The sequence below is a fragment of the Tiliqua scincoides genome, chromosome 4, assembly GCF_035046505.1.
Source record: "Tiliqua scincoides isolate rTilSci1 chromosome 4, rTilSci1.hap2, whole genome shotgun sequence".
NCBI lineage: Eukaryota > Metazoa > Chordata > Lepidosauria > Squamata > Scincidae > Tiliqua > Tiliqua scincoides.
Genome location: NC_089824.1, coordinates 184411113 through 184434748, shown reverse-complemented (window position 1 = coordinate 184434748; position 23636 = coordinate 184411113). Strand labels below are relative to the sequence as shown.

Here is a 23636-nt window from a genome sequence, read left to right as displayed (position 1 = left end):
TTATAATATTATATATTATATTATATAATATAATATAATTAGATTTATGTGCAAGCTTGTTTTGCTGCCACTATGCTTTGGGTACCACTTGGTCGGAACACTATGGGCACAATCCTAACCAGGTCTCCTCAGAAGTAAGTCATATTTTGTTCAATGGGGCTTAGTCTCAGGAAAGTGTGGTTAGGATTGCAACCTATATTTCCCAAGTGGCAAAGTCAAAATCAAATGAATGGCTGTAGATCTGAGATCTGTTGGCATCCTTCAGTCTCGGAAGACTATGGTATCGCGCTCTGAATGCTGGTTCTGGAACAGAGTGTCCTCTCCAGTGCGCGAAGCCTGGGTAAAGTAGATATGGAAGATAGACTGTTTCCCATGCATTAAATCCCCCCTCTCCACATCACTGAAATGGTCCAATGGAAAGGCAGAGGCCAATACGGTTGGTTCCAGCGGCGTCGCAGGAGTTGCCAGAACATGACTGTGTTCAGCCATTAACTGCCTCGGGGACTCTGGCTCTGGATTTTGCTTCAAGGTTGACTCCTGAAACCTTTTCCATAACTGGATGTAGCCACAAGGCAGTGGAGGTTTGGGATCAGAGTTTTCCTTCTCTCAGATGAGCTGCCTTCCCAGGCTGAGATACAGGAAGCTGAGTCCCACCTACCTGGTGGCTGTTTAGTCGCCTCTTATGACAAGTACAGCCAAACTGAGGGCCTATTCTTATCCCCAGCCCCCAGGGGAATCTGAGATCTAATACAGCAATTTGTCACCTGTGGTGATACTCACTAAAAACTCTCCAACGTTAGCCATATATGGAAGGTACCAACTGACAGGTAGCAAGAGCGGGAATGCTGCTAAAAACTCTCCAACATTAGCCATATATGGAAGGTACCAATTGACAGGTAGCTGGAGCAGGAATGCTGAGATTATATCACCTGGTCCTAGACTATTCCATACATCCTTCTACATACATGAACAGTAGACTGCCAAGGAAAGACTATGGTGCCCCTTCCCTGACTTTCAATCAACTCACTGGGAGGTTTGCAGGTAGAAGCCATAAGCCTCTGGCCCTATTCCTGACTCAATGTTCATGTGGTTGCTTGCCAGTATGAGCTGGTTATTTCACCAGCGTACCTTGTGATTTGCTTCCTACTTTCCCCTGACAGAACTGTACTGCTTAACTCATCATCACACAGAAAAAAGATTCCTGTCTGAAAATCTAGAGCAGAGTTTCCCAACATTTGTCACCCACTGTACCACTTTGCATGGTCCATCTACTGGAAATACCACCAGAAGTAACTGGCAATTATGTCATTACCAGTACTTCCAGACTGAGAGGCCAGATGCAACATGACATACATGAGCCTAATAAGGGGCCCAGGACAGATGCAAGTGCTTTTTTGAGTGCACAAAAAGCTCATGCTGGAGCTCCGCTCACCATGCTGAGCTTCTTACTACTGCTTGTTGTGTTGCTTTGCTAGTCTTGCTGCCAGGTGGCAGGGTTCTTGGGATCCTGTTTGTACCACTGGACACCACTTCAAGTACCACCCATGGTACAAATACCACTGGTTGAGAAACACTGCTCTAGAGAGCCACTGCCAGCTTGTGTTGGTGATTCAGATTTAGATGGGCTGCTGGTTCTATTCAGGATGAAGCAGCTTCCCAAGAATATTCTAAACTAGTGTTTCTCTACCAGTGGTATGGGTACCACCAGTGGTACTTGAGCTGGTGTCTGGTTGTACTCGCAGGACCCATGGACCTTGCCACCCGGCAGCGACACCAGGAATGTGATACAACAAACAGCAGTAGGAGGCTCCAAAGCATGATTTTCCACACTCAAAAGAGCTGTCCCATCCACCCTGAGCCTCTTACTGATGTTTGTGGCATCACATCTGGCCTCCCAACCCAAATGTATGTAACTCGTAACTCGTAACTAGTAACTCGTAACTGGCAATGATGTCATCACCAGTTACTTCTGGTGGTACTTTGAACAGTTGGACTATGTGAAGTGGTATGGCGGAGGACAAACCTTGAGAAACACTGTCCGAAGGCTGCAATCCTATCCATACTTACCTGGGAGTAAGTTTCACTGACTATAATGAGGCTTACTTCTGGAGGAAACATGCATAAGATTGGGCTCGAACCTCTCCAAGCTTTCAGCTGTGCCAGCCCCTCTTTTCCTCCTTGCTTTGGCTACAGCCTCCCAGCTCTTCAGTCCCTTTTTCATTTCCCTTTGTTTGACTGGTGCAGGGACGTGCAGTGGGTGGGGAGGCAGGTGGAGGCAGAGCCTCCCCACGGGAGTCCTTCAAAAAGTGCCACTGCCATGTGAGGCGCCCAAGCACCCACACCCCATGTGCAGAACATGTGGGTTGTAGGTGCTTGGACACCTCACATGGCAGCAATACTTTCTGAAGGACTCCCATGGGGAGGCTCTGCCTCACCTGCCTCCCCACCCACTGCACATCCCTGCGTATGGGCTGTGGGTGGCTTGAGTGCCTCACATGGCAGTGATGCTTTCTGAATGACTAACTCAACTACCTGCCTCAACTACCTCCAACCCACCCTGTGTCCCTGCACATGGGTTGTGGGTGCTTGGGTACCTCTAGTGGCAGCAGCACTTTTCGAAGGTCTCTGGTGGGGAGGCTCTGCCTCACCTGCCTCCCCACTGAAGCGGAACACAGAGCGCATGAGTTGTGATGCCTGGGTGCCCCACAAGGTGGCGGTGCTTTTCCAAGGATTCTGGTGGGGAGGCTCTGCCTCACTTGCCTTCCCACCCACTGGAGTGCATGGGTTGTGGGTGCTTGGGCGCCTTACACGGTGGCGGCACTTTTGAAGGAACTCTGGTGGGGAGGCTCTGTCTCACCTGCCTCCCCACTGGAGCGGAACACAGAGCGCATGTGTTGTGAGTGCTTCGGTGCCCCACATGGTGGTGGTGCTTTTCCAAGGACTCTGGTGGGGAAGCTCTGCCTCACTTGCCTTCCCACCCACTGGAGCGAGTGGGTTGTGGGTGCTTGGGCGTCTCACACAGCGGCGGCGGCGGCACTTTTCAAAGGGCTCCAGAGGGGAGGCTCTGCCTCACCTGCCTCCCACCCTCCGATGTCCCTGGACCTGTGAGGCAACTTGAAGGAAAGTCACTTTTCGGTCGGAAAGAGAGCAGTGTACATACATAAGGAGCATCCAGCAGCAGCCCTGGGGAATATATTCCCCCCCTTGTGGCAGCAGCCTGGCCTCCGCCCCCTCCGTGCGACCCCCACCCTCTCTCCTCCTGGTGCCGCCTCCACAGGCGTCCTCTGCCTACGTGCGGGAAACCCCATCTCCTCAGCCCCTTTCCCACAAAGGCGCCTCTCTCTCCAACGGGGCGGCCTCCTCTCCTCGGGCAGGCGGCTGGTCCAGCGCAGCGCAGCGACCCGCCCCGCCCCCAGCTCCTCCCCGCTGGGACAGTTATAGCGCGCGAGGGGCGGCAGCGGCGCGAGTCGAGGAGTCTGTGGAAGGGGAACGAAGCAGGTAAAGGGGGGGGGGGAAGGAGAGAGAGAGACAGGCGCGAGTGACCGTTGGGCTCGCGCTCGGCGGGGGGAGCGCTCCCTCAGCAGACTCGGTGGAGGAGCCGCCGCCGCTCCACGTGGCTGGTATGGCGAGGCGCTGGGACCGCTGAGGGGGCCATGTGGGGCTGCCTCTCTCACTCGGTCGCCTGCCCCGGGATGGAGCGCTGAGGGGAACGTGGTCGGGGGGGGGCACTGGAGGGGCTGGCGGGGCTCGGCGCCGGGGAGGGTCCCGGGCCCTGAGGCGAGGGGCTGCCTTGGGGTCCATGGAGGAGGACAGACCTCGTGGGCAGGCTGAGGGCCCGAGCTGGGCAGGCCATCCATCCGTCCCCCGCCCTGGCCGTGGGAAAAGCTTGAGGCGCTCTCTTGCCATTTGGGGGGGAGGTCAGGCTGCTGCAGTCCTAGCCGCACTTTCCTGGGTGTAAGCCCCGTTGAACACAATGGGACTTGCTTGTGAGTAGACCTGCACAGGATTGTGCCCTCACTCTCTCTGCTGCTTGCTGGGAAGGTGGGCATATGTTGCCTTCAATGCTTAAACTCACTAGGTGGAGTTTGGGGGCGGGGGCGGGGGCGGGGGCGGGGGGAAGGGGTTTTAATGAATACCTCTCTGATGTGGTGTGTGTGTTGGGGGTGTGTAGGTTGTGCCTGTGGCTTGTGAGTGAGAAAGATAAGGGATGGTGTCTGGTTTGCAGTGCCTAGCTTGGTCATTTCTCCCCAGAATGACAATTATTTATTATTATTGTTAATTTTTATTATTGTGAACAGCTTTTATATACTGCTTTTCAATGAAAAGTTCATAAAGTGGTTTACAGAGAAAATCAAATAAAAATTAAGGTCCTTTTTTGTGTTCCTGATTTCTGTGAATGCTTACGAGTGAAGTTCTGTTCTGTTAGATCCTGTGGCTCCAATCCTATCCACACATTTCTGAGAGTAAGGGACTATAATAGGACTTACTTCTGAGTACACAGGCAAAGGATTCGGCTCTGTCAGTTGATTCCCATGTGCTTGTTTGTCGCTGAAAGTATCATCCTCATTTGATTCGATTCATCCTCATCCTCATTTGATTCATAGCTCAGTTGAGCTACCTGGAAAAAGGTTGCGTTTTTGGTCATGCGACATGAAAGTTCTGCTTGTGGGGTGTATGTGATGGCTTTTGCACACTCGTGAAGCCATCAAGTGATAAACTTGTGACTTGGCTTCAAATGTAGAGCCAGTGGGTTCCTGAATACAAGTATGCTTGTGAGAGACACTGCTTGTGAGAGATGCTGTGTGTATGAATGAGATTAAAAAGTATTCAACAGGTTTATGGGCACCTTGCCAGTGCTGTCCTAGCGATTGATCAAATGTTGCTTTACGGTATAAACCATGCATAAACTCAAAGCAGACTCCTTTGTGTTCATGGGGGCGTAGCAAGTGTGTGTAGGATTGCAGCCTCATCCTGCATGCACATCTGGGAGTCCCATTGAACTAAATGGGGTTTACCTCTGAATAGACATGCATAACCAATGCTGTTCTCACCCATGATACCAGGAAGAGGACATGAAACATTGGAGAGCAAAGCCATGCTTGTTGCTTTCGAGTTCCTAAGTATTTCAAAAGAAAACACTTTAGACTTTGGCTGAGGAGAAGGTTCTCCTCCTGGATGAACTTTACCTTTCTTACTGTACTTTTTCATTATTATCTTTTATTCTGTAACTAATAATTAGCCTGCTGAACTAGCAAGCTGGTTGAACTAATATTTAGCTTGCTGCAGAAGAATGGCAGAGAAGAGATCATTTAGTTACAATTGTAGTAGTCCCTTTTGCATTTTCAATTTCAGTCTGTCACTGTCATGTCAGTATATTAACTGCAAGATTTCTTGGTTATTTTGGTGTACAGTATATTTCCAAATGGTGGGGATTGTTTTCAGACTGTTCTGCCTCTTTACAATTTTTTCGATTGGAAGTTTCATGCTATCAAATGTGACTGGTATTGCATGTATTATTTTCTATCGCTATTAACTCAGAAGTGTTTATTTCCCAAAGTGAGTTCTTCAAACCTGCTTCTTTAATGATGGAGCAGTAAATCTCCAGTGTGTGATGTAGCAACAGAAAAAGAGCTGGAAGGGCAAAATCTTACAAGTATGCAGACATCTGTGATAGCATCGAAGAAAATGAATTGCTTGTAAACCATAGGCTTCATCTTGTAGTTCTGGAATTTCAGTAGTCTTTGTATTAAAGGCATTGCTAGTTCAACAGGATAATTGCTTGTCATCTAGTGTGCTGTCACTGGTTGTATCTAAGGATTTGATGGTGATTCTTTTCTGCCTCACTGTGAGTCAGTCCATGATGCTTTCTGTGTCTATTCTGTTAAGTTTTTTTTATTCTGTTAAGTACTGCAGTATGGAATAGCAATATGCTTAGCCCAGCGATTCTCAAACTGTGGGTTGGGACCCACTAGGAGGGTTGTGAGCCAATTTCAGCCGGGTCCCCATTCATTTAAATATTTAATTTTTACTATATTAGACTTGATGCTCCCATGGCATGTGAGTGCATTGGGGAAATGTTAAGGATCTGTACTTTTAACAGGCTACTCTGCATATGTTTTAACAATGATAATAAATGGGACTTACTCCTGGGAACTTGTAGGTATGATTGTTAAAAATGTTCTTGCTTGATGATGTAACTTCTGATCATGACATCAGTTCCGGTGGACCCTGACAGATTCTCATTCTACAAAGTGCGTCCCAGTGCTAAAAGTTTGAGAACCATTGTATTGGCCTATTAGTTTTTAAGCTGGCTGTTAGTAGAGGGAAGAAGAGTCTACTTTTTAAACTGTTACTTCAAATTGTATGCTTGGTTGTTTTTTTTTAAACCTTTAGTTATTCTTTTAAACCATTTAAGAGCTATATTTTACATTCTGCTGTAGCAGACAGAACCTTTTGTGGAAAAATGAATGTCAGTGAAAAGGAGGGAGCAGTTTTCTAACCTCTGGTCTGTGACTGTACTCTAGCCAAGGAGCATTTTGGTCTTCATCGTAAGTTGTAACCATAATGCAGCTTGCAATCTTGTACTGGTCAGGAATAACTTTCAGTAGTGACTCATGCTGTAAAAGGAAATTGAGGTAGGTCAAGGTAGAATTGAGGCTGTGTTGCATCAGTAAGATTTGTGTCCTTGTGTCTTGTCACTAGGTGTGTTGATCTGGGTTAGCATCACCAGTATCTCTTCAGTAACCTCCTTGTTTTAGGAAACTGTTTCTGATTTACCTCCTTTATCTGCAGTTGGCATTTCTATAAAGCTTTTGCATCCTGACAGAGTGCCTGAAACTCCTTGGGTTTGCCGTTTAAGTTCTGTACAAATAAAGGTGTGCCTGTACCAGTGTACTTTGCCATATACTTTTTTCACTTCAGTTTTTGACCCATGGTGCCTTGACACACATTTGCATACATCTTAAATATACATAAGTTTCCTTCTCAGGATTGTGGCATCAGATTTTTTTAAAGTTTTCTTACAATTGCACAAAATGCAACGTCATTTTTAACTGTCTACTCTTACTTACTTCCCCCCCCCCCCCCAAAAAAAAAAAAAACACGGCGTAGTTGTATGCTAAAGGAAGAAGCAAGCTGGTCTGGAATCCTGGTGATTAAGCAAGGAGAAGCCAACTTCTCACCCAAGAAAATTTGTAGAAGACCCTACTGGAACATCTGTGGTAAATGGGCATGTCTGTGTAAAATGAATAGGAAACAAAATCCCATAAGGAATGGTGGGACAGTCTCTATTGAGAGATTGTATATAAATATTGTAATTGTAATCTACTGAATAGCTGTGTGACAGCTTGTGACACATTAAAACTAATAATCTTATTGTGGAATAAACTTTCATGGACTAGAGTCCACTTTACAGGTTTCCATTTATAAGGATCTTGGATATGTGGAGTGGAAAGATTTTTGCTGGGTATTTTGGAAAGGTGAATCTATGGTAATTGGAGGAGATAGGATTGCAGCCCTAGTCTACTAGTCCTATGCATATTTACCTAGGAGTAAACCTCACTGAACATGGTGGGATTTACTTATGAGTAAGCATGATTAGAATTATGCTGTAAATGAACCATTGATGTGATAAACTATCTTTGTGTGTCCAACTCTTAAGAAACAAAATCCACAACTATGTATTGTCCTAAAGCAGGGGTGTCCAAAGTTTTTGGCAGGAGGGCCATATCATCTCTCTGACAATGTGTTGGGGCGGGGGGGGGGAAGAATTAATTTACATTTAAAATTTGAATAAATTTACTTAAATGAATATATTAAAGATGAACATATGAATGAATGAAGGTCTTGCAATAGTTCAAGGCCTATAAAAGGCCTGGCACAAAGCAAGGCCAGCTTTTCCTTCACTGCCACTGCTGCGTCACAGACGTGAAACAGCAAGCAGTGGAGGGAGCCCTCATCCCACAGCTCACACGAGAGGTCAAACAGTCGCCCTTATGCTGAAAGCAGTTGTGTCGGGCCAGTGCGGTCTCCAACAAATCTCTGGAGGGCCAGAGGCTCATTGGAGACTGGGGGCTCTCTGAGGGCCGCATTGGGAGTCCTCGAGGGCTACAAGTGGCCCCAGGGCCAGGGTTTGGGCACCACTATCCTAAAGCAAAGATTCCAAGAGTGTGCATTAGCGTGTTATGGCATACACACAGGGGCACTGTGGTATGTCCCCAGTTGTCCCTTCTACCTGTTGTCCTCCCCAGGTGCCACCATCTTGGTTCTCACAAGCTTTTGTGAGATCCAAGATGGCGCTGTCTGGCTGTGCTGGGGCTGTAGGGGCATTGTGACCTGGGTAAGTCTGGGAACCACTGTCCCAGAGATTAGTCAAAAGTGTTGGATTAAGAAATAATACATGAATGTTGATTGAATACATGCAATGAGAGTTTCTCAAACTATTACAGTCCTCCGTAGCTGTTGAATACCGTTTGCGGCATAATTTATCATCCATTTTTCCCCTGAGTTTTTATCAGCAATGTGGTTGCCATTAGTTCCCATTGCTACATAAAATCTAAGTTGTGCTTTGAGTTGTGGGATGCAAATAAAGCAATTTGTTTTGAGCTGATGCTTGTGCATTCATTGGAGTAACAGCCCTATCCTAGGCAGGTCTATTTAGAAGTCTGTTTTCAGTGTTGCCTAATCCTAGGAAAGCATGTATGGGATTGTAGATTGATTGATTGAATATCAAGATTGAGTTTAAATGCTTGAATGCCTATTTTGTTGGTAATAGTGATTCAAGGAATCTCTTGACCAAGATGTTGTGATAAAAAACTGCTGAATAAAATAGCTGTTTGATGGTTTGTGGATGTTAATTGTAGTTCAGTTTAGATACAGTTAAAACCAGAACGCTATTACTGTGTTTCCTGTGAATACGTTGGTTATAAATGGCACTCTTCCAATGAAATTATACCTGTACTTCTGTTATAAACCAGTAATACATAGTTGTCTCTGTTTTTGGCTAGCTATGCTGGTGTTGCTTGGTATATAGCATGCAGAATTGCTCCAGTTTTGGTCCACAGTCATGAAAATGAAGACATGTCGTCTTAATTTTTAGGCACTGGTGAAATTTTGTTTACAACTCTTTTACTGTACCCCACTTTACAATTCATTGACTTTATGATCAAATCACTTTATAGGGGTCTTCCCATTATAAAACAAAGTTCACAATAAGATAAGATTTACTTATCATGGACTCACCGTCTTTTGGTAGCATCTCAGCCAGTAGTAGTGTTTTTAACATTATGGCTGCGTGTATGGAAGGAAGGATATAGCTGATGTGTATGTAAGCCTTCTAGGTAGCATCTCTGGGGGTAGCAGTGTTAAAGCTGCAGCTGTAAGAACAGAGGGAAGGACACAACCGTGTAACTTGTGTTTTGTAATTACAACATTATGTAAACCAATGACCATGTACCCTGAAGAATGCAATAGGCACCTTTTGGATAGCAAAATAGCTTATTTCTGCAGCAAAAACATAAACTTATGAATTGTTGGAACAAATTGCCAAAAACAATGTGTTATTACAGTGGTTCTCACACATTTAGAACTGGGACCCACTTTTTAGAATGAGAATCTGTCAGGACCCACCAGAAGTGATGTCAAACAGGAAAATTTTAACAATCCTAGGTTGTTATCCTACCCACACTTACCCAGGTGTAAGTCCCATTTACTATCATTGTTAAAAGCATATACAGAGTAGCTTGTTAAAAGAGTAGGTCTGTAACATTTCCCCAAATGCAGTCACATACCATGGCAGCATCACGTCTAATATATTAAAAATAAAATATTGAAATTAATGGGGACCCATTTGAAATTAGCTCGTGACCCACCTAGTGGATCCCGACCCACAGTTTGAGAAACACTGTGTTATTGGGTTCATGTTGCTATATCGTCATGATACAGTGTCTCCGGAATGGATCACCATAGTAAAATGGGGGGCCCATTAATCATAAACTTTGAGCTGGCTTTATCAAAGTTAAAATGGGAAATAATGAATAACAATCCAAGAGTCAGAATTTGCATGCCTTCATGTCCCTTAATGTGTGTTAGGAAATGTAGTATTCAGTCTGAGGGTCCCACTCTAACACTATTCAGTGCCCACTGTACTACTTGTTTAAGTGTTATATGTTCAGCTTTATAGCTTTCTGTCCACTTTCTTTCCCTTGAAATCATCCTTTTTAATAAGCAACTTTAAAAATAATGGGGAAACTTTCCTCAGCATTGTTCATGTAGCTTGTATCTGAATAACAGAGTTTGTATTTTTCCCTAATGTGTTCGATGTAGGGCTGTTTTTAAGATTGAGCTGCGGCTGTACTCAGGTGTTACAGATGATTTTAATACAGTCTTTACTGGTTGATGCTGCCTTTTCATACTGCAGATGGGATGGATGACTGTGAAACAGCTGAGAAGTGTTGCTAGCTTCCTCGGGGAAAGGAACACTGCCCATAAACTGACTAGCTTGAGAGTAAGTTGCCCTCTTAACTTTGGGTTTAACCACTATGTTGTATTGGAGAAGGTAGCTATTTGACTGGAAATGGGGTGGGTTTTTGATGGAACAATACTGAAGTGAAAGTGTGTTGTCAGTACTGGTATTTGATAAGAAAATGTGAGCTGTTGGAGGACAGTTTATTCTGAGAATTCTGTGCAAGGTTTCTTTTACTCTGGGGGGATCAACGTATTTTACTGACAGCCCACTGAGCAGAAGGCATGTTAACTGAGCAGAAGGTCCCACTGGTTTCAGTGGGCTTGCTTCCAAATAGCATGCTTCAGACTGCAGTTTAAAAGATTGCCCATTAAAATGAAACTGTCTTTGATGTGGAACATTTTAAAAGCCTGGTACTATAGATGAAAAGTCAGAAAATAGAATTCAGTTTGAAAGTAGTCATTGGTGGTGCTTCATATCTGGTTTCCAGAGAGATTGGACTTGACCCCCCCCCCTTTAAAAAAACAACAAAAACTTGTTCCTGGATTTGATTTGGTTTGGATGTTGTAATGATCTTGATGGCTGGGAAAGATTCATATTACAGTACATGAATGTTGGCTATATCATGGGCCAAGTGAGTTCAACTGTTGTACTGCAAATGCTATGCTCAATAGCAATGAATGTTTAAACCACCATAACCATATAGTTACTGAAGCAAAGCTCATTTATTTTCTTTACATTACACTTCACTTATGAATTAGACTTGAGGTCTGCAGCAAAAGATTTGGTTGCATATTTAAAATCAGTATGTGAACTTCAGCCACCTTAATCTCTGCAGCTCCTGTATATGTGTACCTTTTGTTCTCTGGCCATTCTCCTTGTCTTCACCTCTTCCTTTTATTCCACTGGCCTAGTCATGTAACAATCTTCCTTGTCTAGGTTCTTATACTTTTGTAAACCAAGTGTCATTCTTTGTATACTGCCACACAATCTCATTGTGTGTGTCTCAACAATATGTGGCATATCTAGTCACTTTAGCTCATGAAAATGAGGAAAGGGGATAGTGTTAGTGTTGTTGGACTGGCCTTTGATTTTTATAAACCAAGTGTGATTAAACTCTAGGAACTGATTTAGATTGACTATATTAGTTTTGACTGTACCTTATGAGATTGAACTTTATGAACTTTTTGACAGAATACTGTGATCTGATTTCTGACTGGCCATTATGAACTGAATTTGATCAGATTGTTTAGATTAGACAAAACTACAGAACCTTTATACTTGCAACCTATGAACTATAGTTAGACTACAACCTTTCAATCAGTCTAATGAGATATCTTAGTTGCTTTGGATTGTTTTGAAAATATAGGTTCAGCCTATTCATGCACGAATTTTTTATGCACATGTTGATATATTTTTCATACACGTGTTTTTATATACATGTTGATTTGACTCAACATGAATGGCCCCTGCAAATGAGAAGGAATGTGCTGATTCCTGGAGAAGGGGAAAATGCAGACCTTTAAAATCAGTTTTAAAAACTGAACAGTCCTTTAACAGTAGCCTCCTTAATGAGAGAGGGGGGGCAGCTGGCTGACAATCCATCAATCCTTCTCTCTCCAGTGGCCCCTCCCTTCCCCTGAGCATGTTTGCTTTGGTGTAGGGAGGGGCTGAGTGAAGGGGTTGGAGGAGGACTGATTGATGTATTGTCTTCTTAATGACTCTTAGAGTCAAAAGGTCAGCAAGGCTGTTTTTAAATAACTGGAGCAAAGAAACTTTGTTTTTTAAATTGATTTGCTATAGTTTGTTGCCATCCACTTGAGTGCTTTGAATGGAACCCACATGAATAATCTCAGCCTGTACTTAATAATAGCTTGAATTGAGTAGCGTGTTAGAATGCCTGGATATGAACTAATTGCTAGCTGTAGTTCCCAAAAATAATACATAACCTAGCTGAGATTTATCTGGGTTTCTATGAATTACATTGTAAGTTTGAGAGTAATTTGGTGATGAATAGGAATTGACAGCCCAATCAGGTGCTGACTTCTGCTGGCAGATGGGCAAACATGCAGTTGCAAATATGCTGCAAAGCACATTGCAACCACATGGAGTCTGGTGCTGTCAGTGGAGAGGCCTCCACTGGTAGGCCTCCTTGGGTTGTTAGTCAGTGAAATGTAACTGTAACTGTGAATGTCCCAATTAACCAATCTTCATTCTGCTTTATCTGACATAGCCAATAGATGTGCTCCACATGCATGCATGCTGTTTTGCCCACATATTTTAATTCCAAAAGCAGAACAGGTTAGCACTGATTACTTGATAGGTGTCTCACTTGTGCAGGGATTGGTTGCTCTGGTGCTTTCACATGAAAAAGACAATGTAACATGTGACAAGCAGCCAGTTAGTCTGCATGGCAGAAGCTTCAGTGGAGGGAAGTGGGGTGCAAAAGTCAAATGTTTGTTCTGAGTAATTCCTCCACTTTGCAAAGCAGAGAATGACTGCGTTGTGTAGTTCTTGCCGGCATCTTTACGCACTCTGTTAATGGTGTTGCACTAGATGTTAATGATAGGAATACAAAGATTACTATTATAGGAACCAGTCTGTGCAAGATGTCTTCTGCCAGCCAGTAGGGTTTCTTGAATAAGCCAGTAATTTTATTGTTTCTCTCTCTCCCCCCCCCCCCCGTTTCCACATTATTCAGCAAGTTCAGTAATCCAACCATTTAGGTTGGATAATTGGGACTATACTATAAAAAATATATATAGAGAGAGATAAAGCAAACAGATATATTTTGCTGTCCAAGGATAATATCTAAAACATCAGTTAAGAAGTCAGAAATAAGAGGAGAAGGAGGCAGGACCACTGCCACTTATAATGAAAATAAGAGATAGCTTTACCAGAGAGTTTTGTCTAACATATAGACATAGAAGAAAAATATTAAGAGAATGAACATAAATTTCAGACTATACTGAGACACAGATCAAGAATTGTACAAGAAACAAAATGAGAGAGACCAAGTTAGAATAATTGAGTATGGAAGGAATTGTATAGCAGATATCAAATCGGAGAATTGCAAGTACAGATGGAAGAGAATTATGGGCAATAGTTATACACATAAAAAGTGAAATTAAAAGTGAAAGTTTCACAGATAGTTAGGTCATAGAAAAAGGACTGAGGGCACTATCCTATGCATGTCTACTTAGGAGCAAGTTCCTATTGTGTTCAGTGGGCTTACTCCCCGGAAAGTGCGATAGGATTGCAGCCTAATTCAGAGATTATCTGATCATGCCTCAGCTGTTCTCAGCTTGGATACATGGTAAAGGAAAAGACCAGATTTGTCAGTCTTAAAAGATCCAGGAATTGTTGCTAGGATAGAGCAAAAGGTAGTTTTATTTTGTTTTTAAACTTCTAGAAAACTGTAAGTTGTGGTGAAAAAGTGATTTGGAACATCTTTACAGTTATGGTAAGGAGAACATTGCTTTTTATTCAAACATGAGACCTGTGAAATAAAAGGTGAGGAAGTAAGCAGTACAAAATTCAGAACCCCTCCTTTTTTGCTATTTTTAAAGGGGCAGGGATTTTGATTGTGTAGAAAGGTGATTCATGTAGCACGTTTTGACCATCTTTAATGTTCAAAGTTTGTCTTAAGTGGAAGAAATAGGTTCAGTCCAATGACTACAATGCTACTAGAATTGAGCAAAATCCTTTGGATTTATGAGTGGGATGAGACAAGGCCATTTTATCTCTATTTGCAGGAGACATTTGCAATGTCACTTGAAGTATTAGTGATAGCAATTAATTTAAATATGGGGGTTGCAGTATGATTTAAAACAGAAATAACACTATAGTGATGTGATATTTAGCACAGCCATTGAAATAGCTTAGAGCTGTTTGTTCTCTATTGGATCAATACAGTGCATTATCAGGATATAGAAAACAAAGAGGATATCTTCCTAAATATCTTCAAAAGATTCATCCTTGAGGGAGGGGGTGTTGCCACTGGCTTTAAAGCAGACTGTGGTTCGCCCCCTCCTGAAAAAGCCCTCTCTGGACCCATCTATATTAGATAACTATCGGCCAGTATCAAACCTCCCATTTCTGGGCAAAGTGGTCAAGCAGGAGGTGGCGTTTCAGCTCCAGAGGGCCTTGGATGAAGTGGATTATCTGGATCCCTTTCAGTTTGGCTTCAGGCCGGGCTTTGGGCCAGAGATGGCCTTGGTCGCCTTGGTGGATGACCTACCCTGAGGGCTGGATGGTGGGAGTACATCCATGCTGGTCCTTCTGGACCTCTCAGCGGCTTTTGACAAAATCGACCATGGTGTCCTTCTGGGACAGTTGGCTGAGTTGGGGATTGGAGGCACTGTTTTGCGGTGGTTCGGCTCCTTCTTGGCCAACAGGTCCCTGATGGTGGTCCTGGGAGACTCCTGTTCGGCACCTTGGCCTTTAGAGTGTGGCGTGCTGCAGGGTTTTATACTGTGCCCCATGTTATTTAATATCTATATGAAACCGCTGGGAGAGGTCATCCGGGGATTTGGAGTTGGGTGCCATCAGTATGCTGATGACACCCAGCTCTCTCCCCTTTCCACTGGACTCCAGGATGGCTGTCTCTGTCCTGGAGCATTGCCTGGAGGCAGTTTGGATCTGGATGAGGGTGAACAAGCTGAAATTAAATCTGGACAAGACAGAGGTCCTCCTGGTGCTTCTGTAGTCATGCACTCTCTTAAGGAGTAAAATGTTACAGCTTGTACTGATTGGCAGCAAAGTGACTTTCCAGGTTTACAGATTTTTTTTGCACCAAAAGGTTTCATAGCAAGAGAAGTAGTAATGGTAGCTACAAGGAATTTGAAACCAAGGAGGTTGCCATATTTTCAAATTAGATATTTTGAACAAATTGCAGTAATCAAGGTTGCAATCCCGCACAAACTTACCTGAGGATAAGTCTCTTACCTGGGCCTTACTTCTGAGTAGATTGTATAGGACTGTGCTATAAGACAATTGATTATTGTGAAACTTTGCTAAATCAAGAGGGTGAAGGAAGAGCTTTATTTTGTCTACCAAATTCACTTGAAATGAATTCACTTGAGATGAGGAATTTGATTAGCAGTTATGGTTGAGGACTTGTTTAAGGGGATATGGGAGGTGACAGATACAAATATATTGTTTAATATTTCTGTCTTGTGTTTGTAGGTGTCTAAACAAAGCACAGCATAAAGATTAAGTTACCGGAAGTCCCAGACACCAGATAGCATTATTAAGTTGCCTATGTTTAGTTTTGGAAATGGTTTCTTATCTGCCTTTCAAGAAATTGTTTTGTATTTCTTTTCAAGAAATAGTAGGCCACATTCAAGAAATTTCTTTTGCCCTTCATGAAAGTCTTACCAGTCTTCATAATTCACTGTGCTTAGAATTTGGAGTATCTGACCATAGTCAGTGATGAGCAGTTTGTACACTAGGATTGCCATGGTGGTTCTATTTGCTTGTGGGATCTGCTGTCCCTGATGTAAAAAGGGATGTTGTTTCACTTCCACTAGAGGAGAAACCCTCAGTAGCCCTCTGTCTGCTTGTAGCTGACCTTGGTTCACCCTGTGAGCAATGGAATAGCCAAGCAATCCTACAATCGTCTATTGTGTGGTGCAGAACCCTTATGAGCCTGGAAAGTCACGTATACCAGACACAACCAAACTACTCTCGGCCAAGGGAACTAAATAAAGCTCCACTCTAAATTCTTTAATTTTTGATTTAAACAGGGTTGATTTAAACAGGTTCAGGTGGGTGGGAAGTGGCTGTGATAAAGAGTTCTTTCTCAGTGTATGTCTGTTTAGAAAAATGCTGAGAGTGGTCTCCGAAGATATTTTCTTCATGGAGCTGTTGAGTGAGAAGTTTCTTCCTCTCTTTGAACTGTCTTCCACTTTAACTGATTCACTTTTCTAGGGAGAGACTTTTGCTATAGATAGTGTGGTGTTAGCACAGCTTTTTGTGAAAATAGTACATAGGCATTTAAATCTATTTAGATTGTGATGCAACTGTTATTGTGAGGGAGAGGCAGTATGGTATAATAGGGGAAATATCTTGCTTGCAATAGGTAGAATTGCTTGATGTTTTGGGGAAAAAAATCCTGTACAGCGGGGCTGTCATATCTGTAGATCCTGTATACATGAATTCACTTCTCTGTGTATTGAGTCCACACCCCTCCATATGTGCTCCCTCTGGAGGTTAAGGGAGCTCTGTTCAGTTTAAAAAAACTACTTCCAATTTCTCCTTGAAACTGGAAGTGACAATTTTAATGCTTTATAAGACATCGGGAAGCCCTTAGGTGCCTTTGTGCTGAGGGCTGAGGAGTGCTGAGTGTGTGTAATGTCCATAGCGGGCAAAGATCCCGCCCCCTGGTGTGCGACCAAATGCGGGGGGCTTACCCTGCTGATGACGAGCGATCATTGACGGAGAGAAGGGCAGGAGACAGACACAGTCGCTTTGCACAGGCGATTTACTTGAGTCAGACGTTTAACATTCATGGGACCTGTTACGTCACAGGCCCTTTTGGCTTACATAGACTTGTGCCGTTGGCAGACGTTAGGATCGTTCCCCAACCCTTCCTGACCCCTCAAGGTTTCAGGCGAAGCTTCCCAACCGGTGCCTGTTGCCCTGGGATATGGGTTTCCCAGAGGTCGGTTGCCTGCAGCACTGGTGTTTGGGGCCAGCCCAGATGTCCTCAGGAGGACCCCAGGTACCTCAGTGTTTGGCCCTTGATCAGCTGGCCAGCATTGGGAGAGTTGGCTGGGAGTCCTCAGACCTGTGGCCTTGCTTCTCCTGAGGTCACCCCAGGGGCCCCGGCTGGTCCTGGATCTGGGGGCTCCCAGTCCCGGCTCACTTTCTCAAGGATCGAGGCAGTCAAGTTCCCTTTCGGGTCATGGACCAGCAGAATAAGGCAGGGGTTGCTACCCCCTCTGGCCTTCCCTCCAGCTCTGCTGCTGCCTAGGCTGCTTATGAAACCAGTGTCTGGCTTAGCTGGCCCCTACCCTTTACAGCCACGTGGCTGTTTGATGCTCCCAGGAGGCCCTGGGCCCTACCCCTTACCTGGGAGATGCCCTACCTGGGGGCCCAGTCCTGGCAGTACTTGTGCCTTACCCCGAGGAGGCCCCTACCTGTGAGGAGAGCCCTGCTCCTGAGGAAACTCTGGCCACGGGGCTGGGCCCAGGTGACAGTGTGTTAGGGCTGTAAAAGTTTAAAAGGAAACTGACTTATGCTTAAAGTTTGGAACAGTGAAACTTTAACTGATTCACTTATTTAGGGAGAGGCTTTCCTCTGTTGATAGTGTGGTGGTAGCACAGTTCTTTTTGAAAACTGCATCTGTAACTGAAGAGGTCAACAAGGTGTTTGAACAAGAAATTGAATGCAAACTTCTGCCATATTTAGCTCTGCACCTTTAAAGAGGCTTGTCCTCCATGTTATAGACTAGTTTTAGAGTCCTAACTAACATTACTGTAAGGCATGGGTCTCCAAACTCTGGTGTGTGGTCCAGATCCAGTGCTCCAGCATTACTGGCTCGGGCATGGTGGTGGCAAAGCCTTGCCATTCTGCCCTGCAGCTTCCTTTCTTTCTGCCTTATCTTAGCAGAACTTTGTGCTGGGTAGCCTCTTCCCCAGGAAATCAGGGTGCAGAGCCTTCCAGGGTGATGTACAGCAGAAGTGACTGCCCAGTAAAAGGCTCTGTTAAGATCATGCACAGAGAAAGGAGGCTACAGAGTGGAAAGATAAGGCTTCACCACTGTAGCACCCAAGCTGATTATGCTGGTGCACCATGGGGGTGGAATTCAGAGGTCCCTGCTGTCAGGTAAGCCTTTGAATGGTATTCATAGCTGGGCTTCTGAATATAGATATATTCTGTGAATACCCTTATTTTTCACATTTTTATGTGTTATGTGTAAAACTTGAGTTTGTCTAAGGAGGACCAGAGGGGAAACTGCTGCAGGAGAGGAGGCTGCAGTACCAAGGAGAGGGAAGGTAGAGGCTGCTGTGTGCAGAGGCCTATAAAAGGGGCTGCACAAGCAAGGAGCGAGGAGACCACCAGGGAAGAGCTGCTGTGAGGAGCCTTGGAGAGCGAGCTCTACAGAGGAAGGGGACCACCAGGGAAGCTGACCAGAGAAGGAGCGAGCTGGGAGACCAAGCTGCAGAGCGGAGCTGAAACCTGATTGCTGAGGAGAGAATTGCAGCAAGGAGCCCCTGGGAGAGCCTCAGAGATCTAGGGAACAAACATCTAGCCTTGAACTCAGTTTGGGGTGGCTTTTATTGTGAGGAATGGAACCTGAACCAAATACAACCTTGTTCCAAATTTCCCCAATTGAGAGAGGACATGAGGCAGGCAGGAGGCAGCAGGACTTGAGGCAAAGGCTAGATGTTTGTTCCCTGGATCTCTGAGGCTCTCCCAGGGGCTCCTTGCTGCAACTCTCTCCTCAGCTCTCAGGTTTCAGCTCTGCTCTGCAGCTTGCTCTCCCCCAGCTCGCTCCTTTCTGCAGCTCCTTCTCTGGTCAGCTTCCCTGGTGGTCCCCTTCCTCTGTAGAGCTCGCTCTCCAAGGCTCCTCACAGCAGCTCTTCCCTGGTGGTCTCCTCGCTCCTTGCTTGTGCAGCCCCTTTTATAGGTCTCTGCACACAGCAGCCTCTACCTTCCCTCCTGGTACTGCAGCCTCCTCTCCTGCAGCAGTTTTCCCTCTAGTCCTCCTCAGACAAACTCAAGTTTTACACATAACACCAGGAACTCAGGGTGGTGAACATACAGTGGTGCCTCGCAAGACGAATGCCTCGCGCAACGAGAAACTCACAAGATGAAAGTTGTGTTGCAATTTTTTTGGTGACTCGCAAGACAAATTTTTTTAGCAAATTTTTTTTTGGTTTGTTTGCAGTTTGCAGTGATGCCTTGCAAGACGAAATTTTCACAATACGAAATGACTCGCGGAATGAATTAATTTCGTCTTGCAAGGCACCACTGTATTTCCTCCTCTCCTCCTTTTGTCCTTAAAACAACACTGTGAGGTAAGTGAGGCTGAGAGATAGTGACTGGCCCAAGGTCACCCTTGAAGCTTCAAAGCTAAGGGGGATTTGAACCTGGCTCTTCCAGATCTAATGGTTCTCAACTCCAGATCCATTATACAGTTCTGGCTCTCATCCTGGCTTTGTACTTAAGACAGCTAATATTCATTAGCTGGCCTAGGAACAGAGCACCTATTGGAGCTTTGAGAAACTTCAGTTCAAGGCTATTACACAAAACAAAGTCAAACAAAAGACAGTTGTGTTGCTTCAGCGGCAGTACTAAGAGCAAAATATTTGTCAAGTGCAGGGTGACACAAATGCAAGTAAATGTGGCATAGGGCCTCATTAACCCATTTCTGCCTTGCCCACAGGTGTAGACATTTTATTCTTGTTGCGTATATGGGCAGAATACATATACGTTGGGCAGAAATGGCTTTTAAGGCTGCTTGTGTGAGAGTTTGCATACTCTCACTAAGCAAGTGGTCACTAGTTGTTGAACAAATACTATGGCAAAATTCAAATTTCTTGTTGGGAGGGGCAAGGGGCACAAGCTGGATTTAGGTAAAATATTAGGTAACTGACAGAATCCTTGTCTCTTCCACTATGTGCCTCATGGAACTTGGAAAGACTTCATTGTTGCCCGAATATATGCCTCTTAAACAATAATGCATTTTGTGCATGCCTTTGTAGGCTTACAGCCCAATTATAGCCTGCGCTGTATCCAGCTCAGGTTATAAGGTAGCTGGAAAGCAACTTGGGGTATGGGAATATGGGGCTGCTCAGATCTGTGCCAGTGAAATTACTGGCATAAATCCATGCAGCCCATGTAAGACTGCCTGGGCCATACACAGAAATTTAGAATTTGGCATGGGTTGTCACAGCTGGTCCCACCCCTGTCCCAGTTCCAATGCATCTCCTGGACCGCCCTCCCCCATCCTGCCCTTCCACCCCCTTGCCCTGGCCTGCCTGGGCAGGTGCAAAGGTACCCTGACTGGGGCTGGATCTGGCCCCTGGGAGCCAATGCAGGCCTCTGCACTGGCCTACCTGGCTCTCAAGTAGCTGCAAACATGCTTTATGGCACATTCAACGCTCCTGGGCTAGTGGAGGGGGCCCTGCTCTGGCTTAAGTCAACCTTTGAAAAGTGGCATATCGCTATCCAAAATCATATTTTTCATTTTTGTCCTAAAAGATGCAAGTTATATAACATTTTTATTAAAGCCCAATTCCGCGTGTTTAGCCTTAAAAATAGAAAAAAATCCTAGAAGGATGAATAAAAAATTCCAGAATTTTTTACTTAAAGCACACTTGTAACTGCTTTCAGAGTGAACTTGAGCAAGCCTCTATCAGTTGAACTTAGTGTCCAGTCCTATCCAGCACTGCAACTGCAATGCAGCCCGAAGATATGGGAACAAATGTTCCCATACCTCGAGGAGGCGTCTGGGACTGTTTCCCTACCAGAAGATGCAGTGCATACCCTTTAGGCACAGCAGCACTGGCACTGGATAATTGGATAGAATTGGGCCCTTATCTCAGACTTGTTGTGAGGATAAAATTGATTATCCAGAGTTCTTGGAGGAAAGCCAGGATACAGATGTGGTTTCTCAGTTATTCTTGTTCCCTTTTTTCTTTACATGAAAAAGTGGCTGTTGCCTTGTCCTCTGGTTATATCTGATTTTTGGTATTTGATGATATAATCTAGTGTAGGTAGCCAGAAAGAACATCTGTTACTAGGAGAGAGAATCTTATTGTAATGATTTGGGGCTTGGGTATATACTCAAATTAGGACATTGGTGTTTAGTTGATTGGTTAGATTAATTTGTAATCCATTAAAATTGATGAGTTATACCAGTGGTATTCAAACTGGGGTGTCGCGATGCCCCAGCCTGTGGATCCTGGCCTCTGCCCCCTTAAGGGGTGGGGGCAGCCAGGAGACAGGGGGAAAGGATTGCGCCGCTCAGGGGGCTGCAGGGACTGGGATGCACTCACCAGTCCCTGCAGCAGCTGTCCCTGTATGTGGGGAGCCCTGCACGAGCACCTGCAGGGTTCCCCAGGTCAGGGAAAGGGAGAGTAGGGCGATTACGCTTCTCTTCCGCTTTTGCGGAGGCAGAGCAGATCGCTCCACTCTCCCTTTCCCTGACCTGGGTCGCCCTGCAGGCACTTGCGCAGGGCTCCCCGCACACAGGGATGGCTGCTGCAGGGACTGGTGAGTGCATCCCAGTCCCTGCAGCCCCCTGAGTGATGCAATCCTGGGGATCGCCCCCTGCTCCTGCTGCCCCCCCGCCCCCGCAAAGACTTACTGCGGGTTTCAAACTCCTGGTGAGTTTGAAATCCGCAGTTATACAAATTGTCAGTTATACAAATGACAATCCTATGCATGCTTACCTGGGAGTAAGCCTCATTGAACACAGTAGGACTTCTGAGTAAAAAATGTATAAAAGTTTGTTTAATGGGGAAACCTTTTCAAATCAGGCAAGATACTTTTTTTAAAAAAATGGGCACTCAGTAACCTAGGTTCCTGATCAGATTGCAAGCAAAATGGGTCCATTTCAAAATAAGACAATTTCTACATACAGTGGGCAGGAGAACTCCCTAGGTACATAGAATTACATGTACTTAAATGAAAAAGTAAAGGTCCCCCCTTGTGATGATCTTTATGCAGACTGAGCATGCTCAGTGGTCCCCAGCAACTATGGAAAGCTGAGGTGGAAGTTGTTAGGAAACCAATAGCAGAGCAAGGTGGTGGTGGTGTTTATAACAGCTGTTTTAACCTAAAAAATAGGTTTTTAACACCTATTTTGGTTGGGAAGATGCAACATTTTGTTGCATTTACCTGTTGTACAAATACTGTTAAACAGTGGGTGATAAGTGCCATCTTGGAACAAGAGACATTTCCTCTTCTCTTGCATAAGAGGAGTTTCTTGTTCTAAAATTGGTACCAGCTACAGGATGTCTATAAGTGAAAACAAAATATACTTTTAAAATCCAGGATCATTGGGTTTATCTGTATGCAGTCTTCATTCTATAGCTTTTACCTGATGAATTAACTATGATTGCACTCCTGTGTGCACATTACTGAGAATGAATGCTATTGAATACAGTGGGAAGTACTTTGCATAGAATACACTGTGCTGTCCAGTTTCTATAATTGGGTGACAGTGAATAACTCAACTTCATATGTGTTAAATACAATTTCAGTAGGTTATTTGGTGAAACAACTTGCTTCAGTGTGAATCTATTAAGACCGCTGAAATTTAATTAATGGAATAGCTTTCTGGAGGATCATGCTCTGGATGTTGAATTCCTATCAGTCAGCTATGGGAAGCACAAGTGCATGTCTGTAAGATGTATACTTTCTGTTGCACAGTGTTCTTTATTTAAAACTTTGAATGTTCCCTCCTGAATTTAATTTGATAAAGTTGTTAATATGGTGGTCTATGTAAAGAAGCCTTGTAATAACACTGTGCCTGAGAAATATTTCACTGTATTTACCGTACTTTGTAAATGAGAGTTCCTGTGTAATTCTGCTAAGTCAGACTCTTAAATAAGCAAAGTTCATTGTATTGTGTAACAGCATCCTGGGCATGCCTTCTTTCCACACAAAACTAATTCAGAAATCAGACTGTGCTGCCTTCCTGTTTTCAGATTGTGTATTTTCCATGTTTAAATTAAAATCAATTATTTTTCCTTTTTTGTGTGCTAACATTTAGTCAGCGTTTGCTTTTGGGTGCTCATTTCTTAAGTCTGGTAGAGTATGTTGATGTTTGCAGCATCAGTTGACTCTGTATTTATTATAGCAAAAGTGGTTGCTGACATGACTGCTGCGAACTTCCCTTCCAAGCACATCTGACATGCAGCATGGTTTCTCATTGAAACTGAACAGTTAGAAGCTGTGCTTTTGACTTTGGGGAGAGTTTATATATCAACCTGATGGCTTGAACTAGCTATTTCCATCTCCTCCCTGTTCCCATGGAGGTGGAAATAAGCCCGGTTCTAAAATAGGACTGTATAAGAGAGGTCTACCCTAAGGACAAAAATTATTACAAAACTAGCATAGTGTGATATGTTCTGAATCTCTGACCAACTTGGGAACTTCTGGTTCTGTTGTTGCATTGCAACATGTTGCACTAACTGCATAGAATGACGCAAAAAGA

The 23636-nt window shown here is 44.4% G+C and overlaps 1 protein-coding gene across 2 annotated transcripts in view; it reads left to right on the top strand.

Moving 5' to 3' along the window:
* The first annotated feature begins 3406 nt into the window (after window positions 1–3406).
* SLC16A1 (solute carrier family 16 member 1) overlaps window positions 3407–23636 on the top strand; it is a 52863-nt gene continuing 32633 nt past the window's right edge. The window contains exon 1 of one of the 2 annotated variants that reach the window (XM_066626530.1): window positions 3407–3498. The gene's annotated coding sequence lies outside the window, so the exon portion shown is untranslated. Of the gene's footprint in view, window positions 3499–3532; window positions 3621–23636 lie in introns of those variants that run through there. The other variant, XM_066626531.1, reaches the window with a different exon arrangement.